At 41.3% G+C, this 26,343-nt stretch overlaps 1 protein-coding gene and 1 long non-coding RNA gene across 2 annotated transcripts in view; one reads left to right on the top strand and one right to left on the bottom strand.

Moving 5' to 3' along the window:
* LOC109430330 (tubby-related protein 4) overlaps positions 1 to 26,343 on the top strand; it is a gene marked incomplete in the record, with an annotated part of 266,514 nt that overhangs the window by 199,028 nt on the left and 41,143 nt on the right.
* Positions 8,273 to 10,791, bottom strand: LOC115263752 (uncharacterized). Its single transcript, XR_003895801.2, has 2 exons — positions 8,731 to 10,791; positions 8,273 to 8,672 (listed from the first exon to the last, which is right to left on the bottom strand). It is a non-coding gene; the product is annotated as an uncharacterized LOC115263752 (long non-coding RNA).

The raw sequence follows: 26,343 nt of genomic DNA on the forward strand, positions 1-26,343 counted from the left end.
TCTTCCATAGCTTCGCGATAACGTTCTTCCTGCTGACGCTTCTTCCTTCGGAAGATTGAGTTCTGCCTGTTCCGCTCCTGTCTATAACGTGCCTCATTCGCCCTCGTACGGTGTTGCAACATTCTCGCCCATGCTGCATTCTTCTCGTTTGTCAACTGTTCACATTCGCCGTCGTACCAGTCGTTTCTGTGATTCGGAGTCGCGAAGCCTACCCAGGTAACCAATAAGCAGTTAAAATGGCATTATTTCGGCACTATATGCGCCTTTACAGCAAGTAATTAAATGCTAATTTGCCGTATATCCGCCATAAGTGCTAATTAAATGCAGGTTTTGGCCCAATATACGGCTGATTAAATGCTTATTTTTCCTATCCCCCAGATTGTCAAAAACAAAAACAAAAATATTTCCCCTGCCCATTTTACGGCATCTTTCTCTTCTATTTTTATCCTGAAACTTTTGAGACTTGCGGGCACGTTTTGAATTGCTGTTGTTGATTGTTTTAGCTGATTTCGGTGAAATTGGGATTTGATCCCTCGATTCTTGGGTTGAAGATGGTGCTGAGCCGCGCTACAGGGTAAGCTATAGATGATTAGATAATGTGCATTGGATTTTTAACCTATTTAAGGCATAAAACATACACCAGCAGTCGCTTCGTTATGCAACGGGCTCGGCATGTGCTGATAATTGAATCGAGCATAGAAGACTAATCATGGGATTTATTTGCCAAAGCGCGTATTTTCCATTGATTTTTTGTTGCTACCTATAAAAGACAGGGCATGCACATGATAATGACTGCTACAGCCGAACAATTAATGGCAATTTAATCAATTGAACAATTCTGGAACGTTAATTAGAATGTGGAAAAGTGTTGTGGGTTAAGCATCACTCATCTCACTTAGCAGTTTTATAGCAATACAGTAGCAGTTATGCTGCTTATTAACCAAAATATACCGTGCATTTGAAATGCTACACACCTTCTGTCAAATTTTAAACAGCATTTCAATTGCTAATATAGGGCAGTTTAGCATTCGAACTGCTATGATACGACAGTAAGCAGGTCGATTGCAGATATAAAACAGATATACTGCTTATTCCAATGCTTATTGGTTACCTGGGTAGTGCTGTAGTCGAGGTACTACCTATGGCGGATCGTATGTCCCTCCACCCGTCTTCAAACGTAGCTGCGCCAAGCTGCTCTTCCGTTGGTAGGGCCACTGCTAACTGCTGCGCGTAGTCTTGAGCCACTTCTACGTTACGCAGCTGCTCGAAGTTGAGCGGCGGTGTTCGACTTCAACGCGTGGTGATAACTGTCGGAAGTTTTGAGCGCATGCATACAGCGACTTGGTAGTGATCCGAATCTATATTCGCACTGCGGTATTGCGGACATTGATAATATATCTGAGAAGAGTTCACTGTCGATTACAGTGCCGGATTTAGGGGGGGCCAGGGGGGCCAGGGCCCCGGGCCCCCACATTTGAGGGGCCCCCACAAAATTTCTCGGAAAAAATGTGAAGCGAGAAAAAAAAGTAGTGTAACATTTTTGATTTTTGTCAAAAGAATTTCAAATGACTGTCTACTGGAAAAATGTATGTGATATGTCGTGATTCCTTTGAGAAAGACTGCAACTACTTTTCCAGCTATTTATGAAATTTTAAATTTTGCCTCCATACAAAATTAACATTTATGTTTTTTGTGTATTTGGCTTCTTTAGCGGTGTTGAGATAATTCCATATTCTGGATCTGCATGCCAAACTGAGCCGAAATCCAAATTTTCATGAATTTTGATGCCTGGGAACCTATTTAAGAATCAGTTTGAAGTTTGTATGGGAGAGATTTGTCGAATCACCCCTCGTCGCATTTTGTACTGAGCGGAGCTGAGCAAGCAGTTGCTCAGCTGTCAAAAGGTGATTTCAGAAAATCTCTTTGTAATTGGTTTTAGGTATCAAAATAAAGTTTTAAAAATTTGAAAAAAATCATAGTGGCTCAGAAAAAGGTGCTCTTTCGTATAAAATCCAAAAATCAACACATTTCTATTAATTGCTTAAGAAAAATTACCGGAAATCCTGAAGAAAATCTTCGACTGAGTTCTAAAGGACCTCCAAAACTCTATAAATTGCCTTGTCAAAAAGTTTGTTGTTTTTTTTATTTTCTGTATAAAGCTTTAGAAAACATTTTAAAGAATGTTTATAAAGTTCTTGGAAGAATTTAAGGGTTTTTCCGAAATTTAGAAGTATTTTTGGAACTCTTGAGTTTGATTTCAATTTGACAGCTGACGAATCGGAGAATACCAAAACTGTTGACACATCTTTTTAGAGGAAATCTAGCATGAATTGAAAGCAGGTTATTTTAAAGAATATCAGTTCGAATTTTTGAGTTGAGAATTTTGCTTAACGAAATAAGGATGAATTCACGGCGAACTCCTGATAAAATCCCTAGATTCCTTGAGAAATTTAGAAGAAATTTGTTGGGAAATTGGTTAAAAAATTGCCCTTGTTTCCCGCTAAAGATTTCCAGGAAGTTTAATAGGAAATTAAGTCCGAAATCCCATCATAAATTTGCAATGAAATTGCTTCAACATTTTCTCTTAGAATTTTCTCTATGATTTCAAAGTTTTATGAAAAATTCTTCTGAAAGGTCGCCAATATCTCCCATGAATGTCTCATTGAAACGATTTTTTGTTAAGTGTTCATTTTTATGGTGATGGACCAGTCATTTTTTCAGAGGCTGTAGCAGGAATCCACAAGAAATTCTCTTTGGATTTCGCAAAAACGACACTACCGATTGCGCTACAATTTTTATTCAATTTTTTGCTGTAAATTCTTTAGGCAGTTTCTTCATAAACTCTTGCATAAATTTCTACTATATCTGGAATCCAAAGCCGCAAATACATTCTTGAAAAGTATTTTTGTTTTCATGCTAGAATTTCAAACTTGTTATGCATTCAGTAAATTTAGCAAACATAAACATTTTGTCAAGATCTTCTTGTTATTCTAAATTAATTTTTTTCCACAAAAACATTAACATAATAAGAATTATTCATATTTTTTAGATATTTTCCACGTTATGTGAGCAAAAATATATCGTCTATATAAAGGGCCCCCACAACTCTGTGGCCCCGGGCCCCCACATTTGTAAATCCGGCCCTGGTCGATTAGAACGAGGTCGATTTGGTTTTCTGTTGGTTTTTGATGGTCGGGTAGCTTTGTGGATATCTTTGCGAGGGATGAAAGTGCTTCGGACTACCATACCACAGGAGGCTGTAAAGTTGACGCATCCTTGGTCGTTATCTTTTGTAATTTGTTATCTGTCTGTAATTTCCACCCTTCCTACATGCGCTGTCGCCCATACCGTTTTTCACGTCACGCGGTTAGCAACCATCGTATTTTTTTTTTTATTTATTTAACCATCGTATGTTTGCTCTAACTGCGCGTAAAACGCTTCTTTCTCGTCATCAGGTCTCCCTTCATGTGGTCAGTGCACGTTGATGATGCTGTAGAAACGGCACTTAACTCTCAATATGCACATCCTTGCGTTGACCGGCTGCCACCCGATCACCGGCAGCTGATGTGTAAATAACATTCTTTCCACACAACAAAACAGTCGCTGCAGCTTGCAAGTGGGTCTAGCAATCGCTAGAACCGAATGCTCGTTCAAGTGTGCAGAATTGATTAAGGAAAATTGCAGCTGCCAAGAGCTGCCAAAATATTAGCGCCATGGTGATATGTATACAGTCAATTTGTATAAAAAACAGCTATTTTGTTCGAATTTAGTTTGAAGAAATCGAGAAATAATGAAAATGCCATAACAATGAAATTGAGAGCCAAAATAGGTTCCAATACATTCATTTAGGCTAAAAATAGCAGACTACTATAAGTTGGAAATTTTTGTCAGGTATTCTCAAATCTGGACCATTGTGAGGCATGCATGAATTTGTACACTGTTCCGTTGATTGTGACTCACAATTTGTGAGGCATATCCCTTACCTCTCGGCTGTTTCGCCGAGTTAGTTTGCCGAAATGAGTTTGTTGACACTTTCCGGTGCCAACCAGGGTGTGTACATGGTGAGTGTGATAATTGTTGGAAAACGATGTAAACGAATGAAATCACGCTTGAAAATGGATACAAAACTTACGCGCCTAGATACTTCAAAATTATTTGCTCTGTGACGTTTCAATTATGCCTTTGAAAAGCGTCAAGGATGCATTTTGTCCTATCCTTCTCCAACGTGCATGGTTCGATTTTCTTTCATTTTCTCACAAAAGCCCCCCTAGCACGCGGCTGGATGTCCCCGGTTCGCTTTTTCATCCGATTGAAGCGATTTATGTTTTATTTTCTTACCCGAACCTTGGGAACTGCCCTTGCATGTGAGTGAGCTGAGCTGAGTGAGCATAGAGTTATGAACAAGTTCGAATGTGAATTCCATATAGCTAGCAAAAACGTTGTTGCCTGTCATCATCATCGGTGTCGCCGTCGTCAAGGAACAAATGGTTATTATGTCATGACTCATGGTTCACCAGCTGCAAGGATCTCTCTCCGCGTGTGTGGATCCCGCCGCAATGTTTTGTAATGTAGGAAGGCGCCATTCATGCCATTGGAAGTATAACAGAAATTTCTTCTACACCCCCACAACGGCGCGCGGCAAGGTCGACAATGTGCGAACCTTGACGAATGGATGAAATGTGTTGTTGTAGCTGAGAGTGGAAACAGCACCCCATTCTTTTCAAATGAAGAATTTTATGGGCATGCATGAGAAGAATGACGAGGGTCGTGGGTAGTTATCAATCGGAGAACATTTCGGAACAAACAGATCATATTTCAATGGAAAATGATTTCGACAGGGGCAAGTAATTGCATGATGCAAAAAGGAAAATCAAAGTGCAAACGAGAGCTAATGCAAACAAATCGATGTAGAGGATGAATAAGGCCGTTAAAAATATTTATTTCACTTTTTGTCCCACCACTCTTTGGCTGGTCGAGGGGGGGGGGATAAAAATAATAAAGCATTTATTCTGAAAAGTATTAAAAACTCATCGGATTTGTTAAAGAATTTTCAGCAAGACCCGATATTTTGATAAATATTTTTCATCTGCCCCCTCAAAATGCGAAATCCAGCCAAAAATTTTTGAAGGGGGGGGAGACAAAAAGTCAAAAATAAATTTGTATCAGCCTAATTTACCCTGAAACACTTTTATTGAAAACGGGTATGTTATGAATTGAATTTGCAAAACTAATGTCCATTTGTCTGTTCGTCTATCGTTTTACTTCGAATAGTTAAATCAGTGGTTTTTGAAAATTGAAGATCTTGTACCAATAGGCTCTGAGGCAAGCACAAGTTTTGCATAGTTCATGTCCAGCATTGTTGCAGCATAACCTTTGGCAAAATTCATTATGCTGGGATCGATCTTACTAGTGTCTAGCCATTTTATTTTCAAGATGTTTTTAAAAAAACTGAGGATTTTTCATTTGGATGAATTTAAGACTTTACTGAAGAAGTCTTTGGGAGCTTTTAACCCTCTAATGGATACCTGGGGTCCATTTGGACCCCTGGCAACTTTGGAGTAATGGCAAACAAGTTGAGAATAACATATTAAATTTATTTTTTCAATGCCTTCAAACTAGACCTAGTTCTATTATTTAAGCAAGAATAAAGTTGATTTCATGGCATACTTTGATTTTTATTCCATGTCAAAGTTGAACGGGGCGATTTCGTTTGCCTGGGGTCCATTTGGACCCCCAATTGAATTCTCTATATCTTTTGATTCTGATGCTTTGGAATATTCATGTCTTCGACAAATTTGTTCGGTAAGTCATGCACCGTCTGTAGGTGAATTGGTTAATTCGAAATTTCCTCACTAGATGGCGCTATTTGGCATAAACAATTTAGTAATATAATGTCTTCAAACGCATGTAAATTTTGTATCTCATATATCACTGGATCCTTATCACTCAGAAAGAGTGTGGTGTTTGTCAATTACTCGAGAAAGTTGTTGTGTTTGTCAATTACTTCCAGATGATGGGTCGTTTGATTTGAAACTCCCCACATAGGTGGCGCCAGTCAGCATGCAAATTTTACATCTCATGTATCTCAAGATCCTGATCACATAGAAAGATGGTGTGTTCTGCAAAGTTGTTTCATAGGTCAAAAACTTACTAATGATGCAAAATTTGATTCGGAAATCCACACATAGGTGGCGCCACTGAGTATGCAAATTTTATACTTTAAATATCCCGGGTCCTAATAACTCTCATACCGTATCTGCTATCTTGAGCAAAGATGTTTGGTAAGTCAAAAATTTACAGATAATGAACCGTTTGATTCGAACCTCTGTCACTAGATGACGCTAGTGAGCATATAAATTTTGAATCATTTTTACATCAGGATTCAGATTATTTAGTGAAATTGAAGATTCTGCAAAGTAGTTACAAGAACTTGGGGTTAACTTAACCCCAAAATAAAGTAGATTATTGGACTGCAGTGATACAAGAAAAATGTTACTAGAAACACTTCAACTTCACGTAGAGTTAACCAATCAAAAATAAATTTGTACCAATTGTAGCTAACTAGTTAAGGATCTTGCAGTCAAAATTTGGTGCACTTTATAAGAAGTTATAGCTTGTTTAAAATTTTCTGGCTAATAATTAAAATTTCTATGTTTTTTATAAATTTGCTACTAGCACCGCCACCTAATGACAGAAACTCGAACCAAATAATAATTCACCTTGATCTTCTTAACAGCTTCGCCGAAGATACCATATTTCTAAATAATCAGGATCCTAAGATTTGTAAAATTTAAAAAATGTTTTCACTCTAGCTACGCCTAGTGGTAGAATTTCCAATCCACTACGACTCAGGCGCTGCTCTCTCTCTTGCTCAAATAGTATGCCACACCATCGAGTATGTTTGACGATGCTATCCGCACGGCCACAAGTTTGCCATGTAAGTAGAACAAACATATACCCACACATAAATTGAACTCATTGTCACTATGTTGTACAGCGTGAGCCACGACGCAAAAAGTAACTTGTTCAACAAACCTGAAAACGGGTAAACCTGAAAGTTATGGCAATGAATCCTGAGATAAATGAGAAATTTAATTTGCATGCTCGGTTCTGCCACCTACATGTGAAGTTCCGAATTATAGGCCGATTAACTGTAAGTCGTTGATCTACCCAACAACTTTGCCGAAGACTCCATGTTTCTTTGAGCTCATAATCCTGAAATATATGACATATACAATTTGCATGCTGATCAATTCCATCTACGTATGGCGAATTTCCAAATTAAAGACCCATGGCCTACGCAACAACTATTCCGAAGATTTCATCTTTCTAAGTGATCATAATCCCGCGATATATGAGGTATATGAAATATGCGTGCTCAGTACGCCACCTGTACGTGGAGTTCCAAATCAAACGCTACATCACCTGTAAGTCCTTGACGTACCCAACAACTACGCCGGAGATATCATCTTTCTAGGTGCTCAAGATCCTGATATATGAAATATGAAATTTGCACAATTAGTTTCGCCATCTGTGTGAAATTGTCAAACAAAACCGTCCATCATTAGTAAACACTTGACCCTATAAACTACTTTGCCGAAGACACCAAATTTGTATGTGATCAGGATGTTGATATAAATGTGATCATATACTTAATACTTACATGCTCACTAGTGCCACCTATGTGTGAAGTTCCGTATCAAACGGACCAGCATCTGTCAGTCCTTGAGCAACTCACCAACTTTGCCGAAGATACCATCATTCTAGGTGATAGGGTCCTGAGATATATTAATATAAAATTTGCACGATCAGTAGCGCCATCTATGTGTGAAATTTCCAAACAAACGGTCCATCATTAGTAAACACTTTACCTAATAAACAACTTTGCTGAAGACACCAAAATTCTATGTGGTCAGGATCTTGATCTATATGTGTTCAAATACTGAATACTTACATACTCACTAGCGCCACCTATATATGAAATTCCGAATTAAACGGTTCAGCATCTGTAAGTCCTTGGCCAACCCAACAACTTTACTGAAGACACTGATATTCTAATAAATCAGTATCATGCGATACAGAAGAATGAATTCCCCAGGTTTCCGAAATGGACCATCATTTAAGGTTTCCTGTAGAGGGTTAATAATATTTTCCAAACATTTGAATTGAAAGGATTCACTTGAATATCGGAAATAATTTCTTTTCTTTTTTTTGTTCTTCTAGCAAAAAATTAAGAATTTACCATGCGTCATGTGCAGAAGGTGACTGTGTACTTGTTTTCTGATATATTGTCATAACCAGTTTGTTGATTTATTTAACCTTATTTCATCGATGAGTCCAAAAGTTTTTTTGAATTCCAACAAATGTAAAGTAATATAACTTTTACTAGCTGTTTATGTGAGAGCTTGTTCAGTTTTATTCTCTGCATATAAAAATTCTTCCATCATTCGTTTCATCCTTATAAAAATCATTTCTCCAAACTCAGATTGTTCATCTGAATTAGTAAAATCTCGTCCGATATCATAAGGATAAAACGTGGTTGGGTTTATATCAGCTAACACAGTACTTCCACTACTGTCGCTACTGCTGCTGCCATCAATGTTATCGATCTGCTGAAAGCAGTATGCACAAATTCCTCCACAGCAAAATGTTTTTGTAATACCGTACTCCAACTGAAATAGTGAGAATTTAATCAAAAACATAACGAACATATATAACTAAAGTCAATACCTGATGTTGCCAGTCACAATAAGAGCTCATGAAAAGGGGCCCAAATGCAAAGTAGTCACACCTATCATACTCGAGCACTTTTCGAAATCCTTTCAAACAAAAATCGCTTCCTTGCTGTCCCAAGACCGCCTGACCCAACAGTAGCAGCATCCACGTTATCCTCATGGCGAAACAATCTAATCTAGATCTGGCACTAACGCCCACACTGAATAAGTCAACTCTCCATCATCATTGTTTATTTATACACCTTTGTGCATAGACAACAGATCATAGACAGAAGACGGCACTAAAATCTTGAAATCGGCGTTACGAATGCTGGGGCGCAATTTACAATGGAAATTGAATCTTCCGGTATGACACCTGGTGGGCCCACGCGCCCTTATCAGTGCCTAACGGTACGTGCCGGAGCAAATGTAAAGCAGGTTGCTGAATTTCAAGTAGCTGGTTTACATGATATGATGATGGAAAACCCCCCTCTTGTGCCAGGTATACACTGCGAGAACTTGTTAGGGATTCTTGTAAAATGAGATGATTAAATCATTAAATTATTGAGGCAATGCTAATTTTCATAAAATAGTTGAATACGGATGGGGCTTCGTTTTTATCGTTCGTTCTTTGTTCTAATCACTTACTAATTGCATTTACCAAATTTTGTTACCAATAAAAGAAAATACTTGAATTTATTATCGCCGTGCTGCAATTATAGAGAGAGCTGTTTCCATAGTGCAAAACGTGAAAATGAAAAAAAAAAAAAACAGTTCCAAGAAAGCTCATTTCAACAAACAGCATATCCTTATGGCAACTGTTTCCAGAAAGATAAACCACTTCAAAATAGCAAGTCAAGTCAGGTGAAGTTTACAGGGCAAAAAGATTTTGAAAGCACTACACAGTAAGATAGCACTCGTCGAATGTGGCTGCACCTTCTGACATGAAGCACTCCAAGCTGGTGGCAAAAAAGAAGGACATTAGATTAGAATTTGCTACGAATGGGAAATTATGAAAGAAGAGATTGAAAGATAGCCAGTTGTGGAGGAGCTTTCCGTATACAGTTGGTGTAAGTCAAAACGGGACAGTTCAATTGGATTAGATAGTGTGATAGTTTAGTTCATTTGCATTAAAGGGCTTTCATACACATCAGTGATAATATTCAACAGTTCAGATATACTGTTATTTTGAGTGCCGCCTAAAAATGCTTATCCACATTATTATCCATCGTCTATCACCTAAAGCGACTGAGTTTGTGTGAAGTTTTCAACGACAACGGATCAAATCTTCACCGTACAACAATTTCTCCAGAAATGCTAGTTCTCATTGATTCATCTGATTTTCGTCCTCATTACGACACACGGCTGCATCGACCACACCGGAAAACTTATTAAACTGATCACCGCAAAGATACGTCTACGTTTCGATTGAACTGTCCAGCTCAGAGTTGTTAGCGATCACAGTCTTTGACACGTTTTCGTTAACATTCGGCAGCCTTTGTCTCCGACATTTGCAACACAAGCGCAACACAGCGATCGACACAAAAATGTCAAATGAATGTTGTTAGTCCCGACAATATGTTCGGGTGATGGTTAAGTTTTTGATATTCCTGTCTTTTTCTATAATGAGATCTGTATTGCCGTATATAGCTATATTGTATCGGTTACAAAGCTATCGGCTATTGTGTCACTTAATATAATAAATATTTCTGATTCCCTGAAGTGTGTCAATGCCTTTTAAAATAGAGCATAGCCGTTGCAGGTTACCGACTATAATTCAACATAATAAATTCTAAAAAAAAAGTCTGGCAGGGAATACTAGTATAATTACTCTGGGAATTTTTCCAGAATATTCACAAAACTTCCTCCAGGAGCTACCAGAAAATTTCCTCAGTTCACCAGAAGATTCCCGAGAATAAGCCTAGCCTGAAGAGCTCTTCAGGCATCCTTTGAAATTGTTTCGAGTTTCCACGCAATTTCTCCAGAAGTCCTCGAGATTTTCTCTTAGAGTTCCACGTGATTTTTTTCCAGTAGTTCCCGAGAATTTGTCCACAAATTTTCTGGGAATCGCTTCATAGCTTCCTCATAAATAGCATGGAAATTCCTTTAGAAGCTCTCCAGCAACAATGAATGATTCTCTCCAGGATTTCCCTGGGATTTTTTCCAGCGTTTTCCCGAAAATTCCTGTAGGAGTTCCTTGGATATATTTCCGCGAGTTCAACAAAATTTCCCTGGAAATTCTTCCAGTAGCTCCTCTAGAATTCTGCCGAAAGCGTTTCCAGAATTTCTCTAGAAATTTCTTTAGGCGTTTCTCTGGAATACTGCAGCAGTTTTTCGAGAATTTCTCCTGGAGTTCCTCGGAAATTCCACTAAGAGCTTCTCAGAATGTTCATCCATGTGTTCCTCTAGGAGTTCCTCAGAAATTCCTCCAGTAGTTCCTTCAGAATTTTGTCGAAGGTTTTTCCAGAATTTCTCTTGAAGTTCCCCAGGAATTCCCCCAGAAGTTCCTCGGGAATTCCTCCAGGAGTTCCTCGGAAATTTCTCTACGAGAATTTCTTTAGGAGTTTCTCAAGAATACCTGCAGCAGCTTTTCGAGAATTTCTCCAGGAGTTCCTCGGAAATTCCACTAAATACTTCTCAAAACATTCATCCATATGTTCCTCTAGGAGTTCCTAAGGAATTCCTTTAGGAGTTTCTCGGAAACTATTCCTTGCGTTCCTAGGAAATTCCTCAAGGGGTTCCTCGGAAATTTCTTCAGGAGTTCCTCGAGAACTCGTGCAAGTGTTTCTCTGGAATTACTCCAGAAGTTTGAGAACCTGGAGAACCTCGGGAATTCTTCCAAGAGGTTCTTGGGAATTCCTACATGAGTTTCACAGGAGTTCTGGCAAGAGTTACTCGAGAGGTCCTTCAGTAGTTTCGCGAGAAATCCTTCAGTTTTTTCGTAGGTTATTTTCCAGGAGTTTCTCGGAAATCCCTACAGAAATTCTTTCAAAAGGGTCTCGAGAATTTCTCCAGGAATACAGTTTAGAGTTCCTCGGAAATTTCTATAGGAGTCCTTTGGGAATTCCTCCAGGAGTTTCTCGAGAATTTCTTCACGAAAATTTCTCTAGAAGTTTCTTGGGAATACCTCTAGGAGTTCCTCAAAATGTTCATCCATGTGTTTCTTATGAAATCTTCTTCTCGGGAAAAATCCAAGGGTTCCTAGAGAATTCGTTCAGAAATTTCTCGGGAATTCCTCTAGGGATCCCTCCAGGATTTCCCTGAGCGTTTCACTAAGAAGTCCTCCAGCAATAATGCATGATTCTCTCTAGAATTTTCCTCGAATTTTTGCTAGCGTTTTCCTGAAATTTTCATTAATAGTTTCTCGGGTATATTTCCACACGTTCCACATTAATTCCCCGGGAATTCCTCCAAAAGTTCCTCCAGAGTGCTGCCTCCAGATACATACATACATACATTTATTTGTTCAACATCACTATTAAGACAAGACATAGTGGACTTCGTGGCCGTGCGGTTAGCGGCGGCAGTCGTCTAGGCGTATCGTAAGCCTCAGAGTGTGGGTTCGATTCCCGCTCCAGTCGGTGGAAACATTTCTTCAAACGAAAAATTCATCACTGGGCCACTGGGTGTTCTGTGTGTTGTCCGTTGTCTACTGTAAGTAATGTGTTCAGTCTGTGCAGCCTCTGGCTGAAGACGGTGTGAATTGTCTTTGTCTTTGCTTGCAGGTCCTCCTCGAGTATGGTCCATGTCTCTTGTCCGTAGAGGACCACCGGTCTTATTAGCGTTTTGTACATGGTGCATTTGGTGCGTGGGTCAATCTTTTTCGACCGCAGTTTCTTCTGGAGCGCGTAGTAGGCCCTACTTTCGCTGATGATGCGCCTTCGAATTTCACGACTCACGTTGTTGTCAGCCGTCAGTAAGGATCCGAGGTAGATGAATTCCTCTACCACCAGCATGTACTTTGTTTTTGAGGCATTCACCAACAGTCCGACCTTTGCTGCTTCGCGTTTCAGGCGGGTGTATAGCTCTGTCACCATTTCAAATGATCTGGCGATAATGTCCATGTCATCCGCAAAGCACACAAATTGACCGGATTTTGTGAAAATCGTTTCCCGGCTGTTGAGCCCGGCTCGTCGCATCATATCTTCCAGCGCGATGTTGAAGAGTAGACATGAGAGTCCGTCACCTTGTCGTAGTCCCCGGCGAGATACGAATGAACTGGATAGTTCACCCGAAACCCTTACGCAGTTTTGCACACCGTTCATCGTTGCTTTAATCAGTCTAGTCAGCTTCCCAGGAAGACCGTTTTTGTCCATGATTCTCCTTAGCTCTGCGCGGTCAATACTGTCGTATGCCTTTGAAGTCGATGAACAGGTGATGCGTTGGGACCTGGTATTCACGGCATTTCTGGAGGATTTGCCGTACGGTAAAGATCTGATAGCTACGGAGTTTTTCGGCTTTCAGTCACGGGAAAAAGCGTTGATAATTTTATATCATTGCCAACGTTTCGATCCTTGGGTTGGATCTTCCTCAGGGCCTGTATTTATTGAAGCATATCTGTTAGTTGTGTTTAGAATTGTTAGTTTTGTCCTCTACTCACTCGATCTTAATCAACTTGTAAAGATCGTACTTTGCACACGATCGTTTGTCTGGTTTTTATTCCATGAAACACTGCACCTTTTCCGCTGTAGATTTTAATAAAATGCTTAATGGTTCTAACGGGATTGATGTTATGAACTTACTTCATCACCAGCACCCCAGTAGGATGTTGGGTGGGTGGTACGAATCGGGAGAAATTCGTAAAGATCTGGTCCGTTGTCGACCGGCCGTCGATGAAGCCGGCTTGATAACTTCCCACGAACTCATTTGTTTTAGGTGACAGACGACGGAAGATGATAGCACTTTGTAGGCAGCATTCAAAATAGTGATCGCTCTGAAGTTCTCACATTCCAAATGGTCGCCTTTCTTGTGAATGGGGCAGATTACCCCTTCCTTCCACTCCTCCGGTAGCTGTTCGGTTTCCTAGATCCTGACTATCAGCCGATGCAGACAGGTGGCCAACTTTTCTGGGCCCATCTTGATGAGTTCAGCTGCGATACCATCCTTTCCAGCTGCTTTGTTGGTTTTGAGCTGGTGAATGGCATCCTTAACTTCCCTCAGCGTGGGAGTTGGTTCATTTCCGTCCTCCGCTGCACTGCCGTCGTCGTTTCCTCCGTTGCCGTGGGCTCCCGTGCCAACGTTCTCCACGCCATTCAGGTGCTGATCGAAGTGCTGCTTCCAACTTTCGATCACCTCACGTTCGTCCGTCAAGAGGCCTCCGTCTTCATCCCTGCATATTTCGGCTCACGGCATGAAGCCGTTGCGGGATGCGTTGAGCTTCTGATAGAACTTCCGTGCTTCTTGGGAACGACACAGCACTTCCATTTCTTCGCACTCCGTTTTTTCCAGGCGGCGCTTTTTCTCCCGAAAGAGGCGGGTCTGCTGTTTCCGCTTCTGTTTGTAACGTTCCACGTTCTGTCGGGACCCTTGCTGCAGCATTACCGCCCTCGCATTACCGCCGTTCTGCACTCTTCGTCGAACCGTTCGTTCCATCGATTCCGTTCCACGTACCTGATAGTGCTCTCGGCTGCGTCGTTGATGGCTGCTTTCACTGTACTTTAGCAGTTCTCTAGAGGGGCCTCGAGCTCGCCCTCGTCCGGCAACGTTGCCTCGAGATTCTGCACGTATGCTGAGACGACATCCGGTTGTTTCAGTCGCTCTAGGTTGTACCGTGGCGGTCGCCGGTACCGTACATTGTTGATGACGGAGAGTTTTGTGCGCAGTTTAACCATCACCAGATAGTGGTCGGAGTCGATGTTGGCGCCACGATAGGTCCTGGCGTCGATAATGTCGGAGAAGTGCCGTCCGTCAATCAGAACGTGGTCGATTTGAGATTCCGTCTGCTGTGGTGATCTCCAGGTGTAACGATAAAGGAGGCTGTGTTGGAAAAAGGTGCTACGTATGGCCATATTTTTGGAGGCGGCGAAATCAATGAATTGTAGGCCGTTTTCGTTCGTCTGCTGGTGGGCGCTGAACTAACCAATCGTCGGTCTGAATTCCTCCTCCTGGCCTACCTGAGCGTTTAAATCTCCTATGATGATCTTGTCGTCGTGGCTTGGGCAGCGATCGTACTCGCGTTCGAGCTGCGCGTAAAATGCGTCCTTGTCATCATCAGTACTTCCGGAGTGTGGGCTGTGCACGTTTATTACGCTGAAGTTGAAGAATCGGCCCTTGATCCTCAACCTGCACATTCTTTCGTCGATCGGCCACCAACCGATCACGCGCCTCTGCATATCACCCATCACGATGAAAGCTGTTCCCAGCTCGCGTGTGTTGCCGCAGCTCTGGTAGATGGTATGATTACCTCTAAATGTTCGCACCATGGATCCTGTCCAACACACCTCCTGCAGCGCTACGATGCCGAACCCGCGGTCCTTCAGTAGATCGGCGAGTATGCGGGTGCTCCCAATGAAGTTGAGAGATCGGCAGTTCCACGTACCGAGTTTCCAATCGCAAGTCCTTTTTGTTCGCTGGGGTCGTTGCCGTTGGTCTCGGTTCGTATTATTCTGTTGCTGATTTTCCGTTACAATGGTTTTTTACGGCTGGCTCGTAGGGCCTGACACCAACCCCCTACTTTCCGGAGGACCATAATCCACAGATGAGCACTCTTAAATTTCCCAAAAAAGCAACAATTATTTTTCCTCGTTTGAAAGAACTACTCTTTATCTTTCGATTTCTAGCTTTGACTACCTAGATAAATCGGAAATAAAAAATATGTGACAGATAAAACTTTTTCATGTTTTACAGTTTTTGCTTACTTTTTGTTTACCTGGTTGTGGTAAATTTCTCAGGCAATGTAAACAAAAGTTTTTTTACACACAAACAAGTATAAGTATTGGCTGAATTATTAATACAGTTTACATCACATAAAACAAAGTATAACCAGATGAAAAAAGCCCATAGGTATGTATCATGTTTTGTTTTATCGTATCATTGCGATGATGTAAAGAACTAACATAAGGATCAAATTTCAGCAAAAATTCCGTTAAAGCCAAAATAAAAAGATAAAAAAAGTATTGCGGAAGCCTCAAGCCTCAGCTGTCGGATGCAGTGGTGTAAAAATTTGATTAGATGCCTGTTTCGGTGCCGATGTAGCATGAGTTGAGTGTGGATTGGATATGTAACAACATGGGTTTAGTTAACCTGGCCATCACGTTTCCGTTCATCCCAAAGTCAATCATGAATCGGTACATAGCTTCGGGAGGAAACTGCCCAACGTGATGCATATTGCACGAGGTGGAACATTGTTACAGCCTTGCAGCAGCGCTCTTCCCTTGTGTTGCGGAAAGTTTTTGTAGCCCGTTGTAAAGTTGGTTTTATCGACTATTTGTATCACTACCACCGTTAAAAAATACCACTTTGTCCAATAAGAAAGTTACGGATTGTCTCCCTTCAATAGTAATGCACGTATGACAGAGAATAATACAATACTTATAGATAATTTAACCGTGTTTTTCAAACTTATTACACTGAAAATATAACCTAATCACTTAACACCCATTCTTCCATTGCAAATCTACAGACTGCATCAGGAAGGAATACTCGAAATTCCATTTCCATTCCCATCGAAATCCACTTGTACGCTGAACATCCTTCCAACCGATCCGGGCGTAGTAAAGTGGAAAGTGAAATAGCACTAGGAACATATACCTACGGGCACGAATCAGCAAACTGATGTGTTACGAGGTTTGTACTCCATCAACCGTTCGACTTTTTTTAGTTTGTTTTATATTTGTCTACTGGCCTTCAGTAAACCACGTATATACATGCGAAAAGTAAAGGGTTGTTCCCAAGAACGGAAATTTCTGTTCTCTAATGCATGTGACGTAGATTCATTCAGTGATAATTCTACAATCTTTAAAAAAGTGTAGAAATATGATTGTTATTTAAGAAATTATAACAAATCCGAGATGAACTATCCTAGGGCTAAAAACTTCGTTAATACAGATATAAAAAAAAAACAAATTCTTCAAGAAGAATTTGAAAATTTTAAAAAGGAATTTTAACGATTATCACTTAAAGATAATGGAGATAATCGCTCAGATTATGTATTAACAATATGTAACAGAAAAGGTAAACTGTATAAATGTTCAATTCGTTGGAATCGTTGCAATTTATGACCGATCTCTATCGACATGGCGCTGGAGAATAAGCTATGTCCTTCTTCCCTATCGAGCTCTATCCTTGGGGCAATATTTTTTGTGTGTTTCATAATTGGATTTCCATGTTTTTTGCTGCCACCACTCATACCGGTTAGTATTTGTTTCTGGTTTATTTTCGCGCGCACATACATATGGGGACCATCATTCTCAGTGGCTTTGCATTTGCTGATGGTATTGCGAAACATACATTGTAGTTGGATGGAAAAGTAAACCAAATACGTACCCTACATAGCGCACCCGAGTGATGGAGATGTTTGATCATGATGGTGGTTATAGTTTGCTTGCTCGTCGTTCTCGTTTATCCAATACTAGCTGTCCCGGCAAACTTTGTCTTGCCGTCTTGTGGTGGTTTGACAACTGTTAGTTGAGCTCAAAATAGCACCGCACTCTAGATTGGTTTCATTTCGATCGTTTTGAGTTCCTTCCCAGCTCATGAAAACCAGTAATTAATCAACTTTCTTACTTTTCTAGTTAATTTTCGTAATTTTTGTACATATAAACACAGCCAACACAAATACGAACCAAACAGTGTAAGAGCCATGTCAATCGGTTCACCCGTTCGTAAGTTTTGTTGCCTCAAAGGGACTTCAAACTCATTTTTATATATATAGATAATTCACTTGCTAAAATGGGACATGTTTGCGGTCGCTAGATAGTGCCCACACATTGTATCATACTATGAAAACAAATTTGGGACTTTTTAGGCATGTAAACCAATAGAGTGAAGCATTTCTGTATGGCAATCGTATAATTAGTTCAAGTGATTTTTAACCTATTCAGGTTTTTTTTTTATTCAGGAACGGTAATACCGTTAAGAAATACCGCTTTCAGGGTGCTGTTCAGGTCCTACATCAATTCCTTAGGGACCTTAGGCAAGATTAGGTGCCTCTATAGTCACAGCTGTCAAGGTGGGGGTATTCAGCATAACCATACTAAGGAGGGTGACAAGTTCGATTCCCGGTCGGACCAGAAACTTTTCGTAAAGGGGATTTCCTTGGACATAGAGTATCTTCGTGTCTACCATACGATGTACACATACACACGATATACAAAGACCGCCGAGATGCCGCTCCAACTAAGAGGAGGGGGATTCGCTACTGTGCAGTAGTGACTCTGGATTGTGTTCAATAGCGGCTATTGCCGATGCGCTCCTGCGTATGGGAATACCTGGGTTCCTGTACAAGATTCTCGAAAGTTACTTCCCGAAACAAGCACCGGGAGGCTGTTATTTTGGCGATGGCACAAATGTCCCAAATGGAGGACAACGTGCCTCTGGAACCGGCCTTCTGATACCTGATACTTCCCAAAACAAGTACCGTCTACCCCCGTTGGTTTAAACAGCACCTTATGCAAACCAACTCTCATTTTTTAGGTTAAACTTCTAGTAACCCTGCACTCAGCTAAATAACCTTAAGATTTCCATAAGGCCCAACTTATGAAACGGCCTTTAAATAATTCATAATGATTCGGATGAATTTCATATTTCCGAGATGAACCAGCCCTGGGCTGAAAATCTCGTTAATAAAGATAATAATGAATTTCATAAGGTCACTCTATGACGTAAAATCGATTGTACGACATTTCCCCGAAAACCAGTTCCCCGAATGAAGTTTCCCCGATAGTTATTTCCCCGAAAAACGATTCCCCGAACGAATTGTTTCCCCGAATGTACCGTTTCCCCGAAAAATTGATAATACTATTTTTAGTACTGGTTTCTAATTATTTTCTTGATTAATTCCATTGTCTGAACTAATCATTGAAACGAAGTAACGGAAAGTTAGCCTGAGTACAAACTGTGCCGATGTGTAGTCTTTAGAAAGATATAAAGATCATGGAAACTTTCACATCTCATTGATATTGTGCATTCCCTCTTACCATAAATTCTTCGAGACAGGGTTCCTGATTTCCACTTTTCATCTTCTTCCACATTCGAAGACAGTCAGCAGCGAACGGTTGTCGCTTTAGTTCGTGTGTATGCTTGTCAGCGACGACAGCAAACTCCGGCGAACGGTGAGAAGCCACACTTGGAAATTACTCATTCGTCCACATTCGCATCGCAAGCGAATGCGATTCGTGAGTGATGTGATTGATATTGTGCATACGAATTTTTGATGTTTTCGAATTATTTTCTTTGCTAATCTAGCATTTCAACAACAATACAGTAAAAATGTATGCATTACATGCAGAAATTCTCTTCTACTTATGATAATGGCCGCTTCGATCGCTCACCAGCATTCTTCACCATTCGCCATTCATTCATTCGCTTGCGATCCAAACTGCGACGAATGGCAACAAATATTCATGTCAAGCAGCTGGCTCATCGCTTCCCACTGGTGATGGGGTTGCGTGTTTGATCACGACGATCCGTTTGCTGCATCTTTCTCGATTCGCTTCAGCAAAGAGGAGTGAATTCTGGTTAGCGAAGGAAGTCTATGAGCACAATTTTAATGTGTATTAACAGGCTTTAAAACAAAAGTCAATGTAATTAAATTTGTTTGACAAACAGATTTGAAGCTAAGCACTCTTCTGTTTTTTTTTGTAAATCAATGGATCAATCATGACCGAAGTAGCATTTGGAAATGACATTTCTACAGAACATACTAGTAGTTAGACGGTAATATTTTGAAAGAACAGTATATGATGAAAGAAGGGAGAATCCTTGATGAAGATTTCTACTATAACGCCTATAGATACCTACTAGAACAGTCGATCACAATAATAATAATAATAATAATAATAATAATAATAATAATAAATATAGCAGCAGTCAAATTACTGATGATTGATTGAGCAGTTCAACTTGAAAGAACAGCCTATGTTTGAAAGAAGGATTTTTTTTAAATGAAAGGTTATCAATCTAGCCTAAAAGACGCTGCTGGATCTTTAGGCAGAAGTATGTCAGGCCGAAATACGTTAGGCTACAATCATTAGGCCGAAACTATCATAACGCCGAACGAGCATCATTACGATTGAGTTGAAAGCCAAGAAAAAACCCAGTTTGATCATATATTACCCAATACTCAAAAGAACAGCCGACTTCTCAAAGAAGGGTAATCTGTCATGGGACAGTCAGTGGTTTGATAAATTACTACCGTTAATAAGCTATGCAATATTACAACTAAAAACAACTGCGTGTTATAAAAAGAGGCGAAATTTTCAGATGGAATGTTGGCAGAGTGATCACTTCCCAAGTTACATTCACAGAAAAAAATATTCATGTAAAATTCAGCGAGAAATCAGGCACATAAAGGGAATGCTGGAGTTAGTGCTTATTTACATGAGATATCATGTAAAATTACGTTACAATCGTGTAAATTTCCGCTAAATATCACGTAACCGGTTAGAGTCCATGATGGTTTACGCGATGGTTGGCGGAAATTTACACGATGATATTGTAATTTTACATTATATCTCATGTAAAAGTGCACTAACTGTAGCATTCGCTTTATGTGCATGATTTCTCGCTGAATTTTAATTACATATTTTTTTCTGTTTTGTTTAGTCAAATAAACTAGAAGAGGTTCTTAAAACCATTATAAAACCAACATAATAGATAGAAAGATTTATGGCGGGTTTCAAAATCTCTACAAGACTAATTGCCTATCAACATGTTACTTGGGTTAATCATCAGTTCTTCAGTAACAGTGTAACATCAACACCAAGAAATCATCTATGTGAGAAAAGGGAAAAGGATAAAAGAATATTGTAAAATCATGGAAGTATATCCCAGTATCCATAGAATTCCCTAGATTCGAGGAATGTAAAACACTCAAGGGACTCAAACATCTTCTAGGCATTCGAAAACAAATTTTAACATCGTTTATGAAGAAAATTGAGGAGACGACCTATTCTACCCTATGAACTTCAGCTTCGCAACCCATTTGGCTTAACATACTTCTGTCTGAAGTACTTCGGCTAAGCGTACTTCGTCCTAAAGACCGGATGCCTCTAGTTGTGCATTAAGTCAATGTTAAATGGCATATGCAATAATCTTTTCGGGGAAACGGTACATTCGGGGGAACGGTACATTCGGGGAAACATTTTTCGGGGAAATGGTACATTCGGGGAAAAAACTTTCGGGGAAACTTCATTCGGGGAACTGGTTTTCGGGGAAATGTCGTACAATCGTAAAATCGTCTCACAGCTTGGCTTTTCTTCATGTTTAGCAACATGGAATTCTCAAGCGTCGGTAGCCGTGTGGATAAAACACGGGCTCGGTGATCCCGACATTCATGAATCGAATCCAGTCTGCATCATTTTAAGATTTTTTTTGTTCTTTTCATAAGTCTATCTTATGGAATTTGTCATAGCAAGCACGACCAATTTTCATAAGGTATTCTTATGCCATCCATAAGAATTAGTTATAGCAAATTTTCATAAGGTATTTCGATGAATTTCGCTTCTTTTTTCGCTGAGTGTGTGGGCGTCGAGAAAAACACTGATGGTAACCTGATGAGCTTTTATGTTTTGATTCTGCGTTCCGTTTCACCCCGTTCCATGAGTAGAACGACATTTGAACTATTTTTAATTTAAGCGATGTGCAGATTAGCGGGGGTCAAACAAAAAAGTGTTCAGATTAGATGCGATCAAATTAACGGGGGTAGACGGTATCAGTTTACGACATAAAGGCGGAAGTGCTTTCACATAACCTTAGCAGTCCCGCAAAATTCCATCCTGGGTCCGGTGTTATGGAATGTCATGTACGACGAGGTGTTGAGGTTAGAGTTCCCTGTAGGAGTGGAGATTGCCGGCTTTGCTGACGACATTACGCTGGAGGTCTACGGTGAATCGATCGAACTTGTGGTATTGACTGCTGCCCACTCGATCGCAGTAGTGGAGGAGTGGATCAGAACCAGGAAACGTGAATAGGCTCACTACAAAACTGAGGTGGTGGTCGAAATCGAACAACCGACAATCGAAAGTCGGAGCAGCAACCGGTGATCAGTGTAGGCGATTGCACTGTCACTTCAAAGCGCTCCATCTAACACTTGGAGGTGATTATCAACGATAAGCTTACCTTCGGTAGCCACGTTAATAGGGCACCGCACTGTTTTGATTTTGTATGAGATTTTGACGTTTTTTGGCCTTGTTGTTTACAAAATTTCTGTAAGAGTGAAAGAGAAGGAGATAATTTCATGCAGTGCCCTATTGCGCCTGCAAAAGAGTCTCCACAGTGGCACTGTCCCGGATGATGTCCAATAGTTCTGCAAGCGCAAGCTTCTGGTTAGTGCCACCTCTTCCATTCTAAGGTATGGCGCTAAGTACCAAAAGCTAGGTAACTATGGTAAGCTGGAAAGTACTTAGGCAGCGTCCATTTATTACGTAACGCTAAAATCGTCATTTTTATAACCTCCCCCCCTCCCTCCTACATAACGCTTTTTTGTGTGAAAATCCTTAAATTTTTGTATGGACCGTAACGCTTGGTCGTACTCCCCCCTCCCCCTAGAGCGTTATGTGATTTGTGGACGGCGCCTTATAGGCTAATGTTCCTTAGACTTGCGAGCGCGTTCCGTATCGTGTCACACGATGCATTCTGCATCATAAATGGTATGATGCCTATCGGTATCCTTGGTGGGGAGGACATGAAGTGTTTCGAAATGAGCGGCAAAAAATCATACGCAGGCCTGCCAGATTGGTCCCAATGGTCAAATAGCAGCGCGCGTGAGACAATTCCACCAAAGGAAGGCAGATCCACAGGTTGATCCCGAGGGTAGACAGTTGGCTTAATAAATTTTTTTGTCTGTATTAACGAGATTTTTAACCCTAAGCTAGTTCATCTCGTGTGGCTCTTCTTCTTTTTAACCCTAGGCTAGTTCATCTCGTGTGGGTCTTTCCTTCCCTTCCGAAGGAAGAACCCACATTTTGTATGTCGGGAGTTGGATTTGATCCCAGGTCCTAGGCGTGATAGCCTTGTGTTCTAACCACCACACCAGGTCCCCTCCACAGGGTTAAAAGGTCCCATGGGGAAGTATCTACATCGTTTCGGCCTAGCGATTTCTCCCGAATGTCCGGTTTGTGCTGGTTTAGAGGAAAAGGCGGAACACGTTTTGTTCGTGTGACCGCGTTATCCCACAATGCAATGCGTGACCGTATGATTGCCACATGCGGGGAGGACACAACTCCGGACAACTTGGTCCAGAGGATGTGTAGGGATGAGTTGGGATGGAATGCCGTCTCAATGGACTCGGATAATGACTAGTTCAGACGCTATACAAGAGGTGGTCCAAGGGTTCGGAGTCAGCTACGTAGGTCATACCGGTACTCTGCGGTCGAAATCGACCCTTACAGCGATTAAGTGGCCGCTGGGAAAAGATCCTGGTAGCGTTGCTGCCGTGGCGTGGGTCGGATCTAAGCCCGTGATTGGAAAGAGGTCCTCGGTAAGGTCGAGGCAGGTGGAGGCCCCATGTCGGCACGTCCTTCTGTGTGCTGGCTGATAGAAACTTACTTGCGGGAAGGTCAAATTGATGTGCATGCGGTATCAGTTCTTGATACTTGCTGTGCAGTTAGATGCCGGCCTGTTGTCAACCCTGCTTGCTTTCCGAGGACAAAGGGAGTTGTGAGCACCACTCGGGAAACTGGTTAAGCGCCAGCATGCTACCTTGGTGAACTCTCCAAAGCGAGTTTTCGATGTTCGTTGCCGTAGGCTATGCAGCTAACCTTTAGGGTATGATGTGCACTAGCCCCCTGAAGCACCTGCTTGGTGGTTCCGAAGAGACGAATGGTTTGGCGACCTTGAGAATGTTGTTTGGTGGGTCGAGGAAAGGGTAGTCCTGGCTTTCACCTTTTTTGCAGAGGACGGCCCTCAACCCCACACTACCTAGACCTCCCTGTTTAGGTGTTCTTCTTCTTCTTCTTTTTGGCTCTACGTCCCCACTGGGACTTGGCCTGCATTAGCTTCAACTTACGTGTTCTTTGAGCACTTCCAGACTTATTAATTGAAGGGCTTCCTTTGCCTGTCATTTCATGAATTTGTATATTGTGAGACAAGGACAATCATACACTATGCCCAGGGAGTTGAGAAAATTTTCCCGACCGGAACGGGAATCGAACCCGCCGTCTCCGGATTGGCGATCCATAGCCTTAACCACTAGGCTTACGGGAGACCCAAGACTGCTTAGGTGTCTGTTGAATAGATTATCCCGTATGGTTTTTAAGAAAAAAAAGTACGATATACACATGTGAAATGGTCATTTTGAAAGGGTGCTCTCCGTTAATAACTGTGGAAGATCTCATCATTAAACTGTAAGCAGACTTCGTCCCAGTGGGAACGTTACACCAAGAAGATGAAGAAGAGACTTAGCGACAACCCCGGCTGCCAAAGAATTACCTGAACAGACGTCCTTCAGGTGCCACTTCTTCTCCAACTCCTCCACCAGTGCGTGGTACATACTTCGTTATCTTGCCGGAGAACGTTAATTAGATATTATGGACCAACGATAAGGTTTGATAAGCGTTATTCGCTTCATCCTTTTGACATAAACCACAATGTGGGCCGGCTAGCACGAATGACAACGTCTGTAATCGTCTCGTGATCGCAGTACAGCAAGCTTTTTGCAACTATTTTCCAGAACCGTAAGCGGCTGCTACTTGAAGTGTGTTGGTTCACAGTTTTGAGAACTTCGTTGCGACAATTGAGGTAAGCTGACCCTGGCAACACTGAACATCCCGCAACGAGATGCTCGATATGCTCGAGCTCCGGTTGATGAGGGTGAGTCCCGTGCAACTCCTTCTGCTTCTATGTTACGATCATCTTGTCTACGGTCTTGATGTCGCAGTTAACTGATAATCATCCTGCGCCAGGTGCAGGTCACTGCAACCTGGTACAACTTCACATACAATACGGTACATCGAATACGGTACATTTCGTGACGGGTTGCGCATTCGATGCTTGGTGAACGTCACTTATACTGCTCCTTCTAACTTCTTCAGGTCAATCTGGGTCCACTTCACCATCTTGAAGCACCACACAGCAAACGCGTTGATCGCTTTTACCTTCTTGTCGGCTGACCGAATTCTCCTCAGAACTCAGTGGACACTGAACATGAATTTGTGGTGCCCTTCCTTGATTGTTTTGTTGCGAGTACCTCTAAGTTGCAGAAAGTATTCGTACGCTTCGCCTTTAACCTTATTCCAAGTCTTCTCCTGTTCGCGCAACAGTCGGCGCAACCTATGTGGCGCCGTCCACAAATTACGTAACGCTCTAGGGAGAGGGGGGAGTATGGTTGAACGTTACGGCCCATACAAAAATTTTAGGGTTTTCATACAAAAAAGCGTTACGGAGGGGTAAGGGGGATCAAAAAATGTCGATTTTAGCGTTACGTAATAAATGGATGCTGCCTGTACTGATTCCACATACAGCTTTAGGTCGTTTGTGGTATGGGTAATTCTTGTATTCCTTCTCCCTCTTTAAATTGATAACCATACATAGTTGCATGGGTTGAGTACCTACTCTACTAAGGGAGTTCTTGGCAGGTCACAGCCATAGCGGACTAAATGTATCGCTTTGATATATCCTCCTGATTCTGAGAGCTCTAAGCCTCAACATAGCGGTCATTCTATTACGTAATCTACCTTGTACTACTGCAGCATCTTAAGAAGGTCCGAGTGCGGTACTGAGCCGTACGCATTCTTGTAGTTGATGTACGCCATGCTTTGGTTTCTCTGTTCAAAGATAGCTGTCAACTGCAATCACTCATGTAGTGCTATAGTGGACAAAAGAGTCGTGAATTGAGTTAAGAGGTTAGAAATAAAATAAATCATTTTTTTTGAATAGTTAGGCCTATGAATTACTAACAGATGCATTTTTTTCTCTTACAGGTAATTCATTTTGGAAATCCTTGCATGAAAAGCAATTTCAGGTAAGAGCACAAAACGCAAAAAACTCTGATGTGAGCCTCGCAATTTATCAGCACATTAAGCCCTAATAAATGACGAATGAATATCTCGTTCTTCCGTTAGAATGTCCCGCATTTGGACTAGATACGTAGTCCATCGTTCAATTAAATGCGAATCGTGTCGCATCGTCGCTTTGCTTGCACAAACCTCGTGTTTGGGCCAACAGACCAGACTCTACGGAGGGCAGTGAAGCCAATTAAAAATCCATCCGTCAAACCGGATAACGTTGCTAAATTACCATCCCATCTAACCAACAGGTCTTTGCCGCGCATTGGTCGATTGGCAGTGCTTGTTTCCAACCGGAAACGTGGACACGGGGTGTGTCCTGATAAAGTTACACCGAAATAGTTACAAACTGCTATAATGTAGATGATACAGATGGTTGTTTAAGGAGCGATGAGAGCGCTTTCTGGTGCGGGATCGAACCAATCCGCGATGGCGATGATAGACGACAGATGGTCGTGTTCCTAAAT

This window comes from Aedes albopictus, chromosome 1 (assembly GCF_035046485.1).
Source record: "Aedes albopictus strain Foshan chromosome 1, AalbF5, whole genome shotgun sequence".
Classification (NCBI taxonomy): domain Eukaryota; kingdom Metazoa; phylum Arthropoda; class Insecta; order Diptera; family Culicidae; genus Aedes; species Aedes albopictus.